The following is a 6,556-nucleotide window of genomic DNA, read 5'->3' as shown; positions in this document are numbered from 1 at the left end:
ATAACTCTATATTATTATTTTTTCTTTTTAAAAAGAATTTTAAAATTCATATAATTAAGTTTTTATTTGAAAAAATGGCTTTTTAAAACATTTTTATTTAATATTTTGTTAGTGTAAGTTTACTTAAATACAGTGTAACTTGATTTCAGAATAGTTTGATAAGTTTTGTTAAGAAAATGCTATAAATTCTTCCTTACACAAGTATATTGTATATAATATTTTATAGTTTAATAAATTTAGATGGTCTTAACACATTTTTAGCCATAAAATAACATATTTTCTAAGCTTATGAGGTTATACAGAGCTCCTATCAAAAGAAATAAAAAATTGAACCATGACATCTTTATTAATTGATGGATTGGTGTAGAGAAAGATCTTTTGGTCATTGAGCTACATACCATAAAATAAGTATTTGTATATATGAAGCAAATGAAAAGCCTAAATACATCTGAAAAAGTCATACAATTATAGGTATTTATTTTAGTTTAAGTATATACCTTTTATCATTTTTATTTAATTTTTTGTTTAAACTGTTTTATTTTCAAAACTTTAAAGGTCCTTGTGAAGAGGTGCAAGGTATGTGAGAAAAGTAAACTCAAATAGTGGTGATTGAAGAAAATAAAACACTGATAGACTGCAGCTTTCATATGATGATATAATACAACATGACAGTATACTTTATAGGAATATGATGTCTGATTAGTAAAGTAAGTCTGTTAGCTTAAAAAATAAAAAAAAGTTTTACTGCATAGAAATATAGTTTATTTTGTTTTTTAGTCTAAAATTATAATAGTTGTTATACAGGGTTGCCACTTTACCTGAAAACCTGGAAAAACCTGGAATTTGACAGTTTAGGCTAAAATAACCTAGAATTTGAGAAATTTTGAAAAAACCTGGAATTTTGAACAAAAAAACCTGGAAAAACCTGAAATTTTTAGCAATTTTAACAAATTTAGTAGTAAAATTTCAGTTTGATACAAAAAATCTATCATAATAATAAGTTTTTTTTTGTCTTCATCAAAAAAATTTTCAATTAAAAAACACATTTAAAGTAACTTTCAGTATCTTTTCAATGTTTTATACTATTTAACACAGTTTCTTACATTAAACTCAACTTAAAACTAAAAATAGACCCAAAAATGTGTACTTTTAAAAACCTGGAAGAAATTTAGAAAACCTGGAAAAATTTTTGAAAAATCAAGTGGCAACCCTGTGTAAATATTAATCTAGGATTTATAAAAGTACTTCTATGCTCTGAATATTTTCGAAGATACAGATCAACAAAGACTGTATATCAAACTAAGTATAATATACCTTTATGGGCCTTATTTAGAACTGACGATAACTTTCTATCTTAACTTGAAGACAACACCCAGTTAATACCTTGTTACTAGATCCCCTTAAAACTATATCTATTAATAAGTGTAGTGGAATGTGTTTATTAAAGTAAATTATTACTTTGCGCTTTATGAAAAATTACAAATATATACAAGAAATTACGTTAAAAATACAATCAAATCTAAAAGGATATTACTTTGGCTGTTTTTTAAAGCTTAAAGTCAATTGTCGCAGGAAAGCTATGGAGCCACAATCTATGCACAATGCTAAAATCTTAACCTTATATAAAAACAAGGGTCCAGGACAGACTGCAATAATTACAGTGAAATTTATCTTCTTGCAAATGCTGGTAAAGCTTTTGCAAAAGTAGTTCTTCCTTGACTTCAGCAGCTTGCCACATGAGTATATCCTGATTCTCAATGTGGATTTAGGTCTAAACTATTTACAACCAAAATTATCTTCTCTCTACGACAAATACAAGGCAAATTCAATAAACACAATATGCTATTACACATTGCTTTTATTGCTTTCACTAAAGCCTTTAATTTAGTAAGTAGAGAAGGACTATTTTCTATACAGCTGAAAATTGGATGTCCTCCAAATATATTTAATGTTTGAAGTTTTTTCATACAAACAAAAGGGTAACCATCCAATATGATGGTAGTGTTTCTGGCTCACTTGAAATCAAAAGTGTATACCAAACAAGGCTGCATACTTGCTCAAACTGTTTTTGGAATCTTCTTTTCAATGCTGTCAAAGCATGCTTTTGGTTCGTCAACTACAGGAGTTAAGATCCATTCAAGAACTGATGGTCACCTTTTCAGTCTTGCATGTATGAGAGCAAAGTAAAATATGAAGATTATCACAAACCCTGAACTTCTCTTTGCTGATGATGTTGCACTCAATGCCCACACTTCCTAGAACCTGCAGAAACTATTGAGTCAGCCTTAAAATAAGTCTTAAAATAACATAAGTCCTAAGTCAAGGAAGATATATTGTACTATCAACCAAGAATAATGGCAAGGATATCAAAATTGTAAAAAAAAATTATGCCTTGGCTCAAGTGTTGCTAGGAATGCATCATTAAACAAGTAAATCAATAGACACATAGGTAAGGCCTCAGGCATTTTCACTTTTTTAACCGCACAAGTTTTCCAAACACAAGGGATAAGCAAAAGTTAAGCACTTGCACAAAGGCTGACAATTATTGTTCCTGTGTATTTAGTACTCAGCTATACAGTAGCAAAACATGAACAGAAAAATTAACACCTTCCACCTAATGCCACTGTCACATACTTGGAATAGCATGGAACAAAAGATCACCAACAAGAAAGTTCCAACCAATGCTTTGCTGGCTTGGTCATGTTCTAAGAATGGGTGAAGAGCAAATTTCAAAGTATGTGTTGAATAGAAAGTTAGTCGTTGGCAAAGCAATTGAGGTAGTCCAAATCTAATGTATGTGACTATGTAAGCAGTATATAAGAACTGATAAGTGGGAGTTGCTTGCAAGTGACCGCGTCAAATGGAAATATACTTTATACAAAAGACTGAAAGAAAATAAAAATCAATACTTAATAAAGGAAGTGGAGTGGACAACAAAATGAGAGGAAAAATGAGTTTATCAATTTTTATTTTTATAAATTAGTTTATACTATTTATTATTTGTTTGTTTTGTTTTTGCATCACTGTGTTTATAATTTACAGTGATTATTTATTTTAATGCTCTATACCTAATACACATATCCAATTGAAATAGATTTCAGCGAGACTTTTATTATTTTGGCTATTATCGTAAGCCATCACAATTAGCACTAAACTGTGCCACATGTTTGGTTTCACTGGTACAACAGTTCATCTGGTTATATCTTGAATATATCTTGATGAATCCTAATGAGGCAATGCCTGCATCTCTAGAATTTTGCATAAGTTGTTATTTTGTTGTTGATGATCGTGCGGTTCAGTTTAGTCATTTTTTTCATATTACTAAATTTTATATTGTTTCTATAGAACAAGGCAATTTCTCTACATCTTGTATTATTCTGGCTAGTTGTATTGTAATATAAATAAAATGGACACTAGTTTAAGAAAAAGTACAAAGTTTTAGTAAACTTTTTAAGGAAAAAAAAGAATTTTTATTTATTTATTTTTGTCAGCAGTAATGGTTTTTCTTGAAAAAATTACTTTAAGTTTCATAACTTTTTTAACAACTCAAAATTGAACCAAGAGTTTTCTGCATTATTTCATAAACTGCATTTTATTTATACAAACACAACTATAAGATTGAAATTCTCAACTATTTGTTACTTATAGTTTTTTATGCTTTCAGCTTTTTTATTAACCTGTAAGTACAATCTAAATAAGTTTACAACCTTTTTTATATCTAGATAAAAAATTTACCAAAAGTGTTTTTCAAATGTTTCACTATGTTACTTAAAATTATATGATGCTTCTATAAGTTGTTTATAATAATGAAAATTTTATAATAATGTATCAATATTTATGTATTTTCTCTCTGAGTTTTAATTCATTCGCTTTAAACTTTACCAGTTAAATGAGTGTTTTATATAAAGTTGTGATGTTCTAAGTATTTATCGTTCTTTGTGTCAAAAAAATCCTAAGAAGCCAAAATATTTATTAGCTTTTTAGACTATACAGCTCTTAAAATTTTATTTTAAACATATCCTAGTTTTCAAACATTTTTTTTTAATTAAAAATAGAGCAGTAGTATAAATAACTATAAGAAGCTTATAAATATATAACCCATAATAAATTAATCGTTTATTTATTGGAGAAAATTAGATTAAACAAAATCATAAAAACAGTTTAATACTGACAGTTCTTTATAAAAATAGTTCAAAATTTGCAGACATGTTGTTTAACTTACAGTCAAGTACCAGTTTGTTTTTTATTGTTCTAACTAATGTATTAAAAATTTTATAACCATCTGAACTTAACTCTAAACAAAGCACCTATATTAGCTTTTCCAAAGTATAGGCCGTTATCCAAAACACTTAAACACAAAAGATGTTTATATAATCTGTTTAAATTTTGCGGAAAAGTTATTAATTGTACAGTTATACAGTCGCTTGTTTTTTATAGCTCTAGCTAATGTACCAAAATTTCAAGATCATTTGAAATTTCCTTTAAAAAACATCTATTTTTGTGTTTTCAAAGTATAGGCCATTACCAAAAGCACTCTAAAACAAACAATTCTTTATAAAAACAGTAAAGAATTTGCAGACATGTTGTTATATAAGCTGTTAGAAACTAATTTGGTTTTTATTGTTCTAACTAATGTATTAGATTCCTGAATAGCTGAACTTTAAAAAATAACCAATATTTGTACATTCTGATTTTGTCCAGTGAAAAAAACAACTATCCATAATAAAGGATTAATTAACTTATACTTTTAGTAGCTTGCAAAGCAAAAAAGTCAAAACCTTTTAGTTTTTTTTTGTTAAATTGAATATATTTATATTTCAAAAGTAATTATAAACCAAAAATATGTGGAGAGATCATCAAAATTTTCTTAAAAAAACTAGCATACCATGTCAAAAAATATTTTAGTAAAATAACCTTTGATATAAAAAAAAGTTGGGAAGTCATAATATATTTTCTAAATAAAAAACAACTTAGTCATTAAAGAATTAATATTTAAAAACACTATTTTTAGATTGATATTTTCAACGACAAAAATAGCTGCCAATAACTCGGGCTACTCTAGATAACTCAGGCTAGTTTAAAAGAACAAAAGAATCAGGCTGACCCAGGCCAACTCAGGATAGTTTGAACTGTTATGAAAAGCTAAGCCTTATATGGATTTTTTTGTAAAACTCACGCAGTTTTAGATATTTTCCCTAAATTTTAGTGTAATTTTTTTTTAATATGTTTTTATTTAATATTTTTGTTATTATTTTGGTATTTAAGCATATTTAAATGTAGTTTTTTTTTCAACTTTTTCTTAAACTCAAGTTGTTTCATTCTAGCTTGAAGTAACTCAGGTTAGGTTTTGATTACTCACGCTGGCTTTATTGCCTAAAAGAGTAGCAACCATTATATTTAAAACATAAGCTTGTATGACACAGTTTGAAATTAATTAAGTCAGTGTTATGAAAAGAAAATTTACATAAAAAGAAATGTATAATAAGTTATTTAAGTAAATTTATATTTTATATTAGACATTGTAACATGCTAAAAAACCAACAACACTAGTATAAGAAGTATAAGAACTTTTTCCTATAGCATAAGATAAAGTTTGGTTTAAATATTTTAATGTAAATTCAAATATAATAATTTGTCTTAAAGAGTTTAAGCTACCATTAATTTCATAAGATTGTATTAACTGTTGTTAATTTATATCTGTAAACTGTATTATTGCCTTTGTAGTTTAATGTTACTAAATCTGAGTTGCCATTCTCTCACAATAATTCAAAATAATTTTATTGTAGAAAAAGTAAAATTGGTTGTTAAGTTTTTTTGCTAACTGTAGTATTTAGGAGCATTAAGTAGTTCTAGTTTAAATTAGATCATTAGAGTTTGAGATAAAAAAAATTAGAATTTACTTTTTGTCAAATAATTTATAATTGCAAGCTAAAAAAATATATTTTAAATAAAATTACTTAAGTTTGTAAACATTATTGTTTATTTTTATTAAAAAAAGTGTTTTAATTTATTTTAAACATAAATATTTTGTTTGAATTTTTTTTAAAGTTCTTAATAAAACTATTTGAAAAGTATTATTGAAAGTTTTAGGTCTCTAGCTATTGTAAAGGTTGTTTATTAGAAACGCTGTATTTGTTGTTTCATAAATTCAAACAAAAGAAAAAAATATATTACAGAAGTTAATTAAAACTAATTAAAAAACTATATATTTTAAGCCTATATTTATAACAAAATTAAAAAAAAAGATTTTAAGCTTCTATTTGTAATAAAACTATACTAAGTATAAAAAGACAATCACATAAACAAACCTATTAAAACTAAAGACATTATGATAATTGCAAAGGTAAAATTATACACAGTTATTTGTAATTTGAAAATTGAACGGCTAATCTTTCAGATATATTTTATAACTAGACTAATTATCTAATTTTAAAATAACCTGATTTTACTAATATTTGCTAATTAAAACATTTTAAATGAGATTATTATATAGTGTTAATTTTTTTATGACAAAAATTTAGCGAATTTGAACTATAACTTAAATCAGCTATAAAAT

This window comes from Thalia democratica, chromosome 6 (genome assembly GCF_965202585.1).
Source record: "Thalia democratica chromosome 6, ktThaDemo2.hap1.1, whole genome shotgun sequence".
Classification (NCBI taxonomy): domain Eukaryota; kingdom Metazoa; phylum Chordata; class Thaliacea; order Salpida; family Salpidae; genus Thalia; species Thalia democratica.
This window is presented reverse-complemented; position numbering follows the sequence as displayed.